The following is a 12497-nucleotide window of genomic DNA, read 5'->3' as shown; positions in this document are numbered from 1 at the left end:
GCTCACTTTTCCTCACGGTGAGTCTTCCTGGGAAGTGATGGGGAAAGGATGTCGGGCTAGGCGGGGAGACCACACCTTTAGGTACCCAGAAGCTTGGTCATGCTGCGGCCAGTCTGGGGACTTGGCTCCCCTTCTCTGCCCACAGTCCCGGATTCCTTTGGCAAGAGACGGCTGCTCCCTGATGTAGCTCCAGATTCTGTGGGCTTCCTGGACAGGCACAGGAGATGAAGGGAGGACCAGAGCACCCCGCTTGGACCTCTTGCCTTTGCTCCGCGTCTTTGACAAACGTTTAAGATCCTGTCTGGTGCGAGCCTGCCACCCCGACAGTGCTTGGTCACTCACCCACCCAGGTCATGTGGCACGGAAGTATGGCAAGCCACACCCAAGTGTGGCCTCCAGTGCCAGTGTGGCCACTCCTGATCCAAATACCCGCAGGTTTTCACCTGCAAGGACGAGGTCCATGTTCTCGAAGGTCTCCTACTGCTCGTTGTAAGTTCCCAGACAGGAGGAGTGGGGTCATGGTGGGGCTCACTCTGGAGTGTCCAAGTCAACAGAGTACACCTCCCAACTATGGGCACACTCTCATTCTGTTATATCCCCAAATATCAAAGCTAGTTCCCCCAAACCTGGTAACCTTCTCTCCCTCTCTGGAGAGTGAGGAAGAGAGAGAGCTAGAGAGAGAAAGAGAAAGTTGGAAAGAGAGAGATGGACAGAGAAACACAGAGACAATCGTTGGGCTAGACGGAAGAGAAAAGCTATGGACCATTCTAGGACTAGGCAGAGTAGGAAAGGGAAATTGAATGGGAGGATTTTCAAGAAGAATGCCTTGGTTGTCCCTGACCCATGTGATGGCAGGGGTGCTTGTCGGGCTCCAGGGCTTGTGGTGGGTAGCTCCTCTGTGGTCACTTATCTGTCACGGATCTGTCCATGTTGAGTAAGTGATAGCGGCAGAGCGAGTGCAGCTTTCACTGGGGAGAGATACATGAATAAAAGTTTAAAGGGTTTGGGAGGTTGAGGGGGTGGCTAACTAGCCTACTAAGGCAGGAGCAAAGGGGTGTTGTTAGGCTGAGGGGCATTTTCCCATGGATTTCAGGAAGGAGAGGTAGGTAATTGGCTTCAGAAGGGCTTTGTCCTGTGAAAATGGAGGTGATCTACTGATGAAAGGGCCAAGGCCAATATACAGGGAAGAGGTAGAGGGCGCTAGCGGTCTTCGTGATGGATAAAAAATGAAACCCAAGCACTTCCTTCGAGCCGGAATCGAACCAGCGACCTAAGGATATCTATATTCATGAAATACTACAGTCCTCCGCTCTACCAGCTGAGCTATCGAAGGGTGCACGACTAAGTACTTCCGCTGACAAGTACTGGGTCTTTCTTTTTGCAGAAATGAAGGTGGTGAAGAAAATGGAGCCTCACTGCTTCTTAAAGAATAGTATGGGCCTCCATGGATGCTCCTTCCCCCTTTCCATCTGTCTCATTCTCCACCCCCATTTCTAGTTCTGTATCTCCTCTACGTGTTACTCACTTCAGAGAGGGGCCTCGGTGCCCACCTAGATCTAGTCTTACTTCTCCGTGCAGTGAGGCTTCCTGGGAAGTGATGCAGAAAGGATGTTGATTGGGCTAGCCCAGTCTGGGACCTTGGTTCCCCTCCTTTGCCCACAGACCCGGATTCCTTTGGCAGAGGCGACTGCTCCCTGAAGTAGCTCAAGATTCTGTGGGCTTCCTGGATAGGCACAGGAGAAGAAGGGAGGAGCCAGAGCACCCTGCTGTCCGACTTGGACCTCTTGCCCTCACCTGGAGTCTTTGAAAAACCTTTCAGATCCTATTTGGTGTGGGCTCTCCTCCCCAACAGTGCATGGTCGCCCACCCAGCACAGGTAGAACAGAGGTGTAGCAAGCCACACCCAAGTCACCTGCCCTCCAATGCCTGTGTCACCACCCCTGATCGAAAGACCCACAGGTCTGCTCCTGTGAGGATGAGGGCCAGGTCCACGGAGGTCCCCTACTGCTCACTGTGAGGCTCCAAATAGGAGAATTTGACTGTGCTGGGGCTCACCCTAGAGTATGCAAGTCATCACAGTCCATCTCCCAGCTATGGGTACTCCCCTGCCCCTGCTACATCCCCAAAACATCAAAGTTAGTTCCCCCAAACCTGAGAACCTCCAATTCCCATGGAGAGGGGGAGGGAGAGGAGGTAGGGGTGTCTGTGGACACATCCAATGAAAGCACTAGAATCTCCTTTTGGTCCCTGCTCGCTGCTCTCTGCAGAAGATGACATTTGAGGTTGGGGACTCTTTGTGGCCACAGAGCAATAAAACCTTTCTCCTGAAGGTCTCCTGTGGGACAGCAGTGGCACCACCCCCATGGAGACACCACAGCCTTGGGCTCAGCCCCTTTTAGTCAGCAGTGGGACATGGGAAGACCTGGGGCAGCTCATCTGGAGAGGAAAATGTGTGGGGAAATGCAGTCTGAATGCAGAGGCAGAACCTGAACTGAAAAGGAGTTTGTGGGCTTAGGGGTCAGGGGAGGCCAGCAGCTGCGCCCCGGGACTGCAGAGTCAGAGGCCCATCACGGTTGTATGGACAGTTCTCTTTCCCATGCTTCCCAAACATATCTCCCACCTTCAGAAGTTTCCCTCCCACAGAGGGAAAAGAGCAAGGGCCACACCTTGGCTTTCCTGTCTGCACCCACAAGCCTTGACAACCCTCCCCCAACCACCACCACCTCTTCAGCCTGGCTCAGTGGGGATGGATGGAGGTTGGTGGGAAGGCCCAGCCCATGTAGCCTTAGGGCCCAGCCCTTAAGTAAGCCAGCTGGTCAGAAAGCATAGACCAGTGGCCTGTGTAAGGAAGACAGTTGGTATACCCCTCCAGATCACACATCCAGCCATCAAACCCTGGCCCCTTCTGCTCGCTGCCTTCAGCCACCATTATCTGCTCTCCCCTCCACCCCCACTTTTCCTACTCTCAGGGCTCTCTCAACTCTAAATCTTTCCTTTTGCTCACAAACTCTGCTCCTCTCTCTTTATCTCCCCCTCCCCTTGCAGTCAATCACCCTTGGTCTCTCTCTGTCTCTGTCTTTATCTCCATCTCTATTTCTATGTCTTCCATCAGAAGCAGCAGGAGAATCCGTGCACGTGTTTTTCCCACCATTGTACAGAGCAGGAGCAATCATTAGTCTTTCAGAAGGAACCCAAAGCTTCCTGTAGCAACCAGAAAAGCTGTGAAATTTCAAGGAATTTCAAGTTTTCCCATGGCCTCAGCCTAGTTCTCTGACAGGAGACTTGAATCGGGCCTCTGAAGTTTTCATTACGACTTCAGGCCTTCTCCCCCATCCTGAGAGCCCTGGTGTCTTTTGCAGCTGCCAATGCCAGTGGCTTTCAATGCAGGTGTACAGTTGGCAGTGGCTTGGTAAATCTCAGAGTGGCAGTCCTGTCCCACAGTATATAAAACGAATAGTGATGGAGGTTTTCTGTCTCCCTATGTCTATATATTTATGGATTATTCGAAAGAAACACAGAAAGAGAGAACAAATGTGAGAATGAGGGAGAAAGGTAAAGAGAGAGAGTCAGAGAGAAAGTTGGAGAAATGGACAAGGACACACAGAGATTGCAGTTGGGCTAGACAGAAGAGAGAAGCAAGGGACCACCCTAGGACTAGGCCGAGTAGGAAAGAGAAATTGAATGGGAGGATTTTCAAGAAGAACACCTTCACTGCCCATGACCCATTCATGGCCCAGTGCTTGTCTGGCTCCAGGGCTTGTGGTGGGCAGGTACTGTGTGGCTGGGTCTCCATGTTGAGTAAGTGGTAGTAGCTGAGCAGGTGCTGCTGTCCCTGGGGAGAGGTGGGTGAATAAATGTTTTAAGGGCTTGGGGGGGGGGGTGGTCAACAGGGTGCCTTGTTGGGGCAGTCTCCTAAGGCAGGAGAAAAGGGGTGTTTGGGGCTGGGGGGCATACGTCAGTGGACACATTTCACTAGTGGCCCTCATGATGGGGCAAAAGTAACTAAGGCACTTCCTTTGAGCTGGAATCGAACCAGCGACCTAAGGATGTCCACATTTATCAGGTCTACAGTCCTCCGCTCTACCAGCTGAGCTATCAAAGGGTGCACATCTATGCTTTCCACTGACAAGCACTGGGTCCTTTGTTTTTGCAAAAATGAGAGGGACTAAGGAACGGAACCTCACTGCTCCTCAAAGGAGCACCACCTCTAAGCGCCTCCTTCCATCCCACCCACTAGGAAAATGAGTGGGAGGATTTTCAAGAAGAATGCCTTGGTTTTCCATGAACTATGAGATGGCCCATGTGCTTGTTGGGTTCCAGGGCTTTCAGTGGGCAGCTCCTGTGTGGACACGTGTTTGTCAGGAATCTGTCCACGTTGAGCAAAGTGGTAGTGGGAGAGGAGGCACTTGTCTCCCCAGGAAGAGGTGCATGAATAAATGCTTAAAGGACTTGGGATGTTGAAGGAGTTGGGGCAGTCTACTCAGGTTGCTTTTGGATGAAGGGCATGTGTCCTTGGATTTGGGGAAGGAACAAGTGACTCCGGAAGGGCTTTGTTGGCTTTGTCCGGTAAGAATGAAGATACTCTTGTAGTGCACGGGCAGGGGCCAATTTGCAGGGCAGAAGCACTAGGTGCTAGGAGGTGGTGGCATTTATGATGAGGCAAAAAGCAAGTGCGGCACTTCCTTCGAGCCGGAGTCGAACCAGCGACCTAAGGATGTCCACATGTAGTAGACCTACAGTCCTCCGCTCTACCAGCTGAGCTATCGAAGGGTGCACATGGGCTCATGCTGGGTCCTTCCTTTTTGCAGAAAGGACAGAGGCCAACACACTGGATGACCCTGGGTACATCAAGCCTCTGGTTAGTTGCAAGCTCTCTTGTCAAAGAGAGATGTACATGCCAGCTCCGTGGTTGTCAGGCACCCGAGGTGGCTATTTTCAGAATGTCTGAGCCTGGACAGTCACTCGTTGACTCATTTTCTCTCCCCTGCTCCTTTCTACACGGAGTGGTGGGATACCGGCCATCCTAGGTCTGAAACCCTGTAAGAGGTGAGGATAAAGGGGGCGTCAGCCAAATGGAAGCGTGGGTTGGTTGGTGGCGGGCTTGCGGAGGAATAGAGAGCAGAAGAAAGCATCCTGCAGGGTCGATGAAGACTTTTTGAGTTGAATCACCGCCTCTAACCGCCTCTCCCCATCCCACTCAACTCCCGCCCCAGGTTCTGTACTCACCTCGCCTCAACACTCACTCCAGACAGGGACTGCGCTGCTCACCTAGACGTAGTCTGACTTTTTGCACTCATGACGCTTCCTGGGAAGGGATGGAGAAAGTGATGTTCGGTTCCGCGGTGACGACCACGCCCGTCGGTACTCTTCTGCTCTGCCCGCTGAGGCCAATCTAGGGATTTGGATCTTCTTTTCTGCCCACAGACCCGAAATTTTTGTCAGTAGCTATTTCTCCAGCATCTATCTCCCACTTCCTGCACCCTTCAGTTCCCTTGCTTCAGCCCTCTTTATTTTCCCCACCACCTTCCTACTACCAGATGTATGTCTGATCCCTTTTTGATCCCTAAGTTCGTGCTTTTCTCTTAAACTTCCCCCTTCTGATATAGCTGTATCTGTTTCTCATTTTCTTTCTGTCTCTCAGGGTGTCTAGCCCTCTTGGTCTGATCTTTCTCTGTAACTTTTTCCCCCCACTCTTTTCTTCTTTGTTTCTATGTCTATTTCTCTTGCCTTTTGTCTCTGTTATTTTTTTTTCTGTCTTTCTCTATTTCTATATCTCTATGTCAGAATTTGCAGTATATTTGTTTCTAATTCTCCAAGTTTCACCACTCATTACACTTTCAGATGAAACTAACACTTTCTGGGTGCAATGAGAGCAGCGTATAGAGTAACAGACATTTGTCTAAAATGCAGGCTGAGACAAGCCAGTGGGAAAATAAAGGAAGAGTTCCAAAAGTTCAGGATAGTTATCCAGGGTGTGTTTATAATTATGCATGCTCAGATTCTCTTGGACTTTTATTGCAAGTCTCTTTTACTCTCCAGGTTTGAAGAAATCTTTAATGGCAAACAAAGAAATTTTGCTAGGATGATGCCTGGATTTAATTATTAACAAAATGGTACAATGGTTCACCAAATGTAACAAAATGTATTATACCAATGCAATTTGTCATTAGAAGGGAAAATATTGGAAGAGGAGCAGTGAGAGCATATATATGAGAACTTTCTTTACATCGTGCTCAGTTTTCTTTTTTACATAAAACCGCCTCCAAACAGAAAACAGTATTAATTGAAAAATTCATGAATTGATTTTGTCCATGTATATCCATTTACATGTATACAGCTACTAGAAAGAATGTTCTTGGGTAAGCAGTAAAGGATGGCTTCTAGGGTGCAGTTAGAGGGGATGATCTTAGCTAGTATCTTAGCTAGGTCATCCACAGTAACAGGAGGAATAAAAGTCCTCAGATGCCTGTAGATGGGTACCTTGTAGTACCGTGCATGCTGACATTCTCCTGTGAATGCTTCCGTTTCCTCAGTGAAATAGAAAGCTGAGAGTGAGAATGGATGCTGAGGTATTGCTATTTTAAAGACATTATAGAAGGAATGAAAGATTAACCTTTAAGAATGGTACAGTGAAGCGACTGAGAAAAATAGTAAGATTATTATGCAGATGCCCTTGAGATCATTGTCATGAATTTAAATTGAGACCATTTGAACATTTCTGGGTTTCTCTTCATTTTTAGTTCAGCTCGGTGAGTGCAGGGATGCAATGTTTATGTTAAACAAAGATTGCGATTTTGTTATGTGAGTTTTCTAAGCAAAAGAGGAACAATCATATGCAGACTCTTATATTGAGAATTCAGCCAGGAACTGGAAACTTCTTTTGATGTTTCTTTTAAGGACATGGGCCATCTTTGTTCCTTCACCACCTCCCGAAGGTGCTCTCTCCTTTGCTTAAGGGTGCTCTCTCCTGCAAAATGGGCCTCTCCAAAGACACTGAGAAAGGTGTAACATTTTAATTCAACCTGGATTGCAATGGACATCATATTCCATCCATACACTCTCCTGGACCCCTGAAATGTGGGCAAAGATCCAAAGTTCACTGTATTCACAGTTCAAGAGGTGAAAATGTCTAACAGGCATTCAGATTCTGGGTTAAAACATTTTCGGACTTTTTGAAAGCAAGCTGTAGGGGCAGTGAGCTAATTTTCCAAGTTAGTTGTCCAAGATCCTTGATTCAAGTCTACAAGAATTTAAACACCTCCCTCCTCCGGTGGACATTGCCTTTTTGTTGAGTCACACTCCGGACATACTCCCTCAGACCCTCCCTGTTCTTCTCCCTTCCTGGTAGAGAAAGATGCAGAGTCTGCATCAAGAGACCAGAAATGGGGCTTGGGCGTGGGAAGGCAGATGCGTCCCAGAGCAAACAGACCAATGGAGAGCTGAGGACCTGAGGAACTAACTCTAAAGTCACCACTGTACTCTGACGACAGTATGGACCCAACGGCTACGCCCTGCACTTTTGCCAAAAGAGTTGCCTCTTGAATTTCGGTTTTACACTGCCCGCGAAGCCTCTGTGAATTTCCCTCTGTGAAAATGTAGGGGGGAAAAAGGGGGCGACACCACTGCCCCTTTCCCCTATCCTTTTATCAGTCCCTTGTGGAATGTGACAGCTTCCTCTTCCGGAGTTGCGTTTGCACCTAAAGCTTCCGTTTTAAGGTCTTAAAACTTGTTTCCGATGACCCCTATCCCCTTGGTGAAATTCATCTTTGAAGACTAATCAAAACGTCACTAATTAGCAAAACTTTCATGCCAGAAAACGGATTTGACTAGTTTCAACTGAACCTCGCTGCCACACGCTCAGTCTCTCACCTCTAACCCAGTAGGTGGAATATTTGTCTCATTTTAGATCTCAGTCTTCTGCAACTGGCAAAAACTTTCCTTGGCAGCGGTGGGATTCGAACCCACGCCCCCGAAGAGACTGGAGCCTTAATCCAGCGCCTTAGACCGCTCGGCCACGCTACCAGATGCTGGACACAAATTCACTACTCTTTCTGATAGTAGTTTCTTTACATCTCAATTTTGCTTTATACAAAGTGTTCTCGAAGTCCTAACTTCAAACGTCAAGAGCAAGGGGTTCAGGGCACAGCGGACACTTATTGCAAAAGTTTACTCGCCTCGTTGGCTCTGAATTTTTCATCTTCCACCCAGGAAGGGGAAGAATTTAGTGAATGAATAAATGGGTAATGAATGAATTAAATCTGTACCACACACTAGGCTGTGGGCCTTCTGCAGTGTTACTATGTTTTATTCCTTGCGGCTTCCTCAGTCTGCCAGAAATCTCTTACAAAGATAAACGAAGGCTGTTGCTAATTAAAGCTACGAAAATCTTCAGCGAACATGACATCCAATGGCGTTTTTAGAGCAATTGCAAATGCTCCAGCGCCTATTTGGAATCTAACCAACAACCTAAAGATGCCAACAGAATTCTATAACTCCCCCTATTTCCACCAGCTGAGACATCAAAGAATGCACACATGTGGCTCTGCTGAATTATTTCTTTAGAAAAGAAGCTTCTTATATTTTTTCTCCAGAAAACAATCAGCTGACTGATTCATATGGAAAATTCATATGGAACTGTCCAAACTATCACTTGCCTGGAGAATTCCATGGACAGAGGAGCCTGGTGGGCTCTAGTCCATGGGGTCTCAAATAGACAGGACTGAGCAACTAACACTCACTTCATTTTCAGAAGCTGACTAGAGTAACAAGTCAGATGGACAAATTTATTGCTTGCCTTCAATAGTCCAGTCATCTCCACCTACTAAAATGAACCAATGACTCCTCAAAGGCTTAAGGAAGAGGAGATGCCTGGATTCAAATCTGAGTGCAGTAGGTGCCAAACCATGCCCAATGCACCCTTTGGGAACCAAAAGTGGTGCATATTGGGCAGGAAAGGCACTGCCCTCTAGGGTCAGAAAGTGAGAGTGTTCCTTAAAGAGCTCAAATTCTGATTGTGAACCCATCCTAGGACACTATGTGCTAGGTAGGGTCAGAGTACTCTTCCTTGGGTGACTCAAGCCTTGGAATTAAATCACTTGCCTGAGCTGATGGGGCTTCCCTGGTGGCACAGATGGTAAACTGAGGAGCAATTGCCTCCCTCGATGATTCTCTTCCAGCTTAACCCATCTTCTTTACTGGCCTGACTTTACCATCCTTGCCTGGAAGGGAAGGAAAGAGAAAGGATGAGTGAGGGAGTGGGTGCTGTTTAAGTGAGGAGAGCAGCAGATAAATAGAGATAATCCTGTAGGGAACAGTAGGGATCCCAGAGGCAGTCAGCAGCAGAAACTGCACAGGGACATTCTGCAACTGCCCAAAGTTTGCTGGCTTAGCAGCAAATGATGAGACCATCTGACTTCACTCCCTGCTCCCCTCGCTGGGGCAGCCCGTTGTGGGGCACCTGCACTTTCAAGGTAATTTCAAGGTTCTCCACCTCTCTTCTCTCAACTTGAAAAAGCCTCAGCTTAAATGCTTTCCCTTTGGCAAGTCCTTATCCGGTCCTGTAGTGAGGACGTGGGTCGTGAACATTCACGATCAAGAAACAAAACCTTGGCAGCGGTGGGATTCGAACCCACGCCTCCAGAGAGACTGGAGCCTAAATCCAGCGCCTTAGACCGCTCGGCCACGCTACCGTACCCACATCAGGTATTCCCCTACACTCGCTAGTTATACCTTTCTGCCTTTTTTTTTCCCCCCAGCGTTGTCCTCTACTCTGTGACCCCAAATCTTGATTCTAGATATCACCAGAGGACACTAAGAAAGTTCTCTGCTCTACTAGAACTCGAACCTGTATCCACCCAACCCAAATAGCTTTTCTCACTCGAGGAAGTAAAAGGGAAATAACTTCAAAGGCAAGTATCGCTCCGGAAGCGCAGCTCTTAGGGTGTGGACTGAAACAGCTTCCCGAAGGTGGGTCACATGAGCTTCTGCTTTGCGTCCAGTAAGCGCTCAAAAACTATTTGTTGATTGGACAAAAAGTGATTAGTATCCATATCATTTGGGGATACTGGTGGTGGAGGAGTAAGAATGAGCAAAGCTGCCTTTCCCTGTCAGCTCCGCGTGCCTGGACTTCAATTTTTTGCTAAATTTTGAGTTCGATACTTTTCGATTCTGAAGCTAGGAGAGCAGTCTTGAGTCTCCAGGAGGCATGGATAGGGCGTGCGTTAAAGGATTAAAATAAACAAACAAACAAAAAACGAAACGAAACAAAACCATAGTTCCCTTTTGCTCTTAGTGGCCGAGAGCCCAAAAAGCCGACGCCAATCAATGCCCGCTGCCTAGTGTCAGCCCAAGCAGAATCTTCCCAACTCAGCCTGTTGCAAGAGAAGGCTGTCTTTTAGGTTGGATCGGTTCCTGCTTCCAGGGAGCCTTCAGTCCCTTTCTTTGGAACATATATTTCTGCGTCTCCCAGAGAGGTCCTGTCTCCCCTGCGCAGTTGTAGCCATGCAGCGGTTATTACCACTGGCGACTGCGGAAGGAGAAGCCAGAGAAGCCCTTCTCCAAGGACTGAGGCAGGATTCTGAGCCCAGGCTGGTACTCTGCGTGCTCCCGCACCTCATCCTACCCGGAATCCCGAGCCTGCAGGCCTACGGAGAGGAGCCTGAGAACCGAGTCGGAAAGAGAGAAAATTAGCATTACACTGTCACTCCTCTTGACACACAGAAGAGTAGCCACACACATCAGTTTTCCAAACGTTTGAGCATCTGTTTAGAGTCCACACACTTGAGTCTCCGTGTTCCCTATGCGGAAAGGAACTCTTGCTTTTTTTCCTCACAACAAATTGGAAATAACAGAACGGCCAGATGCTGCTATCTCTTTCGCTAGTGTGTGGCTGTAGCAGAATTATTTCACAATTACTGCCTAGACTTGGAGGTGGTGGTGGGGTCGGGGAATAGGTGACAGCAAAAGGCTGGGTGGTGGGATTGGGGGATGTTTGGACCGATTTTCTGCCTTCTAAGAAAGTAGAAATTGTGGCTCCTTGATGACATCGGATCCACCCTCCATTTAATAACATTAAAGCTATTTGGGGAGCACATTTCCACCAAGAGCTTTAAATGGGGAGGTTATATATGTTCATGTTCTGTGCCTCCCTCTCTCTTGCAAATATACAGTCTATGTTAGGGAAGAAGCACCCAGACCTGGCTCACTTCCTTAAGAACAGACACTTGTCACTGTCTCTTAATTTCCCCCAAGAGAAGAGAAAATTAATCCTATGGTAGTGTTGGGGGTTCCCTGGACATATAAAGGGGATTTTCCCAGAGCCTCCTGTAAAATTCTGTGGTCTTTGTTGTAGGCGGAATTTTGTCCCTCCAAAAGGTTATATAGAAGTCCTAATCCCCAGTGCCCCAATTTGTGACCTTATTTGGAAACAAGATATTTACAGAAGTAACCAAGTTAAAATGAAGTTATTAGTGTGGGCATTAATCCAATATGGCTGGTGTCCTTATATGAAGGGGAAATTTGGGCATAGAGACAGAGATCTCTTCTTGAAATCCCGTAAGTTTTAACATAAAAGTGAAGGGAGCAGGGATTGGAAGAAGACTGCTAACTCAGATCCTCTGTGGGATCTCTGTCAATGAACCACAATGCATTTTCAAGGGTTAAAGAGGTAGGCATATTGGGGCCAGAGCTCCCTGCTGCTGTGGAGAGAGACATCACTGGAGAGGGGCATCTCGAGCACTGACTCTCAAATGTAGCAGGCATCACAGTCACCTGAGGGTTTATTAAAAAGACAAATTGTTGGACTCTGCTCTTGGAATTTCTGATTTAGAAGACCAAGAGCCTAAGAATTTATATTTCTAACAGGTTTTTAGGTGATGCAAATGCTACTGATCCAGGGACCATGCTTTGAGAACCATTGATTGCAGCAGAGATCAGTTTTGTAGAATTTTTGAATTCCAGCAGAAATGAGGAAGGTGAACTAAAGGAGTTAAAGATCTGCAGATGTCTTGAAAACAGTGTGCAGGGAAGAAATGGTGCTCAGTGTGGTGGCAGTGGGGGAAAAATGAGAAGCCTTAGATATAAAGATCTGTAGATGTCTCTAGAGCAATGTGCAGGGAAGAGGTGTGTGCTCAGTGTGGTGGCAGTGGGGGAAAAATGAGAAGCCTTAGATATAAAGATCTGTAGATGTCTCTAGAGCAATGTGCAGGGAAGAGGTGTGTGCTCAGTGTGGTGGCAGTGGGGGAAAAATGAGAAGCCTTAGATATAAAGATCTGTAGATGTCTCTAGAGCAATGTGCAGGGAAGAGGTGTGTGCTCAGTGTGGTGGCAGTGGGGGAAAAATGAGAAGCCTTAGATATAAAGATCTGTAGATGTCTCTAGAGCAATGTGCAGGGAAGAGGTGTGTGCTCAGTGTGGTGGCAGTGGGGGAAAAATGAGAAGCCTTAGATATAAAGATCTGTAGATGTCTCTAGAGCAATGTGCAGGGAAGAGATATGCGCT

At 47.8% G+C, this 12497-nt stretch overlaps 5 non-coding genes across 5 annotated transcripts; all 5 read right to left on the bottom strand.

Moving 5' to 3' along the window:
* Nucleotides 1–1242: 1242 nt before the first annotated feature.
* Nucleotides 1243–1333, bottom strand: TRNAY-GUA. Its single transcript is given in 2 exon segments — nucleotides 1243–1278; nucleotides 1297–1333. It is a non-coding gene; the product is annotated as a tRNA-Tyr (tRNA).
* Nucleotides 1334–4012: 2679 nt separating this feature from the next.
* TRNAY-GUA lies at nucleotides 4013–4102 on the bottom strand. Its single transcript is given in 2 exon segments — nucleotides 4013–4048; nucleotides 4066–4102. It is a non-coding gene; the product is annotated as a tRNA-Tyr (tRNA).
* Nucleotides 4103–4680: 578 nt separating this feature from the next.
* Nucleotides 4681–4770, bottom strand: TRNAY-GUA. The gene is given in 2 exon segments: nucleotides 4681–4716; nucleotides 4734–4770. It is a non-coding gene; the product is annotated as a tRNA-Tyr (tRNA).
* Nucleotides 4771–7940: 3170 nt separating this feature from the next.
* TRNAL-AAG lies at nucleotides 7941–8022 on the bottom strand. The gene has a single exon. It is a non-coding gene; the product is annotated as a tRNA-Leu (tRNA).
* A 1585-nt stretch (nucleotides 8023–9607) lies between these two features.
* On the bottom strand, nucleotides 9608–9689 carry TRNAL-UAG. The gene has a single exon. It is a non-coding gene; the product is annotated as a tRNA-Leu (tRNA).
* Between the last annotated feature and the right edge of the window lie 2808 nt (nucleotides 9690–12497).

This window comes from Bison bison, unplaced genomic scaffold (genome assembly GCF_000754665.1).
Source record: "Bison bison bison isolate TAMUID 2011002044 unplaced genomic scaffold, Bison_UMD1.0 scf7180017864117, whole genome shotgun sequence".
NCBI classification, from domain to species: Eukaryota; Metazoa; Chordata; class Mammalia; order Artiodactyla; family Bovidae; genus Bison; species Bison bison.
Note: the sequence above shows the minus strand (reverse complement) of the source record. Positions and strands in the feature narration are given on the sequence as shown.